The sequence below is a fragment of the Anneissia japonica genome, unplaced genomic scaffold, assembly GCF_011630105.1.
Source record: "Anneissia japonica isolate Jap-2015-1 unplaced genomic scaffold, ASM1163010v1 scaffold7096_len229077_cov162, whole genome shotgun sequence".
Taxonomy (NCBI): Eukaryota; Metazoa; Echinodermata; class Crinoidea; order Comatulida; family Comatulidae; genus Anneissia; species Anneissia japonica.
Genome location: NW_022755880.1, coordinates 118,023 through 119,151, shown reverse-complemented (window position 1 = coordinate 119,151; position 1,129 = coordinate 118,023). Strand labels below are relative to the sequence as shown.

Below are 1,129 nucleotides of genomic sequence, written 5' to 3'. Positions count from 1 at the left end.
TAGCTTTTATAAAAAATATTTTAACGCTGTCTCTTATACACATCTAGATGTGTATAAGAGACAGGTGTATAGAACACCTTGCATACATTAGTACTGTATGCTAATTGAAAAGTTGTAAGCTTAAATGTTTGAGTTGAACGTTGAGATTTGGACTGTTCCATTTGATGTGTAGTGATTCTTTTATTCGTAATCTAATTTCACTGTTGTCCTGGTCAATGACGTTGACATATATTATATAATAAAGTAGACTGTGAGTGGGATATTAAATGTTGTGTTTATTAGTTGTCCCAATTTATAATTAAATGTGAAGTTTACCTATAAACGTCAGTGAGCATGTTAAACATGACTAATGTAACTTGTTGGTTGGGTGCTTAAAACACGTTATGTTTTCATTGCGGATTTTTTGGGCTCAGTACGGACTCTAAATGTATGCATTTTCTTTAGTTTTAAGGCGTATGCGGATTTTATCCGCAATGACGATATAACGTGTCTTAACCTTTTTTTCAGATGATGGACCTAATAGATAGATTGAACATAATAATAAAAACATCAAACGTGAGACATAATTACTGATTTTCACCAAATGTTAACTTGTGACTTTGCTGAATTGTACCTTTACATCCTAGAAGTTCAAAAGAAAAGGTTCCACCTCCAGTTTCTGTTAAGACCTTAACATATTGTGCAATAACACCTTCGGGAAAGAAATGAGTTACAGGAGATCCATCTGAAATGGTGCTGCTGAATGTCTGTTGAAATAAAAATAGTTAAAAAACAAATGACATATTTCTAGATAAAGTTCGACGTGAACCAGGCTTTTAAGGGCACCAGTAATCCATGGTTTATCCTTGACATGTAATGCAGCCACTTTGACCGGTAAAAATTTTTCAATGGCATTAGTAAAGGTAAAAGGCAACAAACTTTGAGTTCGTATCTGAACACTGAGGTACCTCTGTCCAATCGTGAAGTGTGATCCAATGACCGAATTGCCTTATAGCGTGCTCTGGTAGCGGACGAATATACTTCTTATTAATTATGTTTTTAGATTTCACTATCACTGAGGGGGGCCTAAACAATGCCATTGTTATCACTGTTGGCAATCGGTGTATGGATATTAGGCGTATTGTAAAAA

General features: G+C 34.7%; 1 protein-coding gene across 1 annotated transcript in view; it reads right to left on the bottom strand.

The window, feature by feature from the left end:
- Window positions 1-741, bottom strand: part of LOC117123758 (polycystic kidney disease and receptor for egg jelly-related protein-like) — a 95,283-nt gene extending 94,542 nt beyond the window's left edge. The window contains exon 1 of the mRNA XM_033269763.1: window positions 614-741. The gene's annotated coding sequence lies outside the window, so the exon portion shown is untranslated. The remainder of the gene's footprint in view (window positions 1-613) is intronic.
- Window positions 742-1,129: the final 388 nt, after the last annotated feature.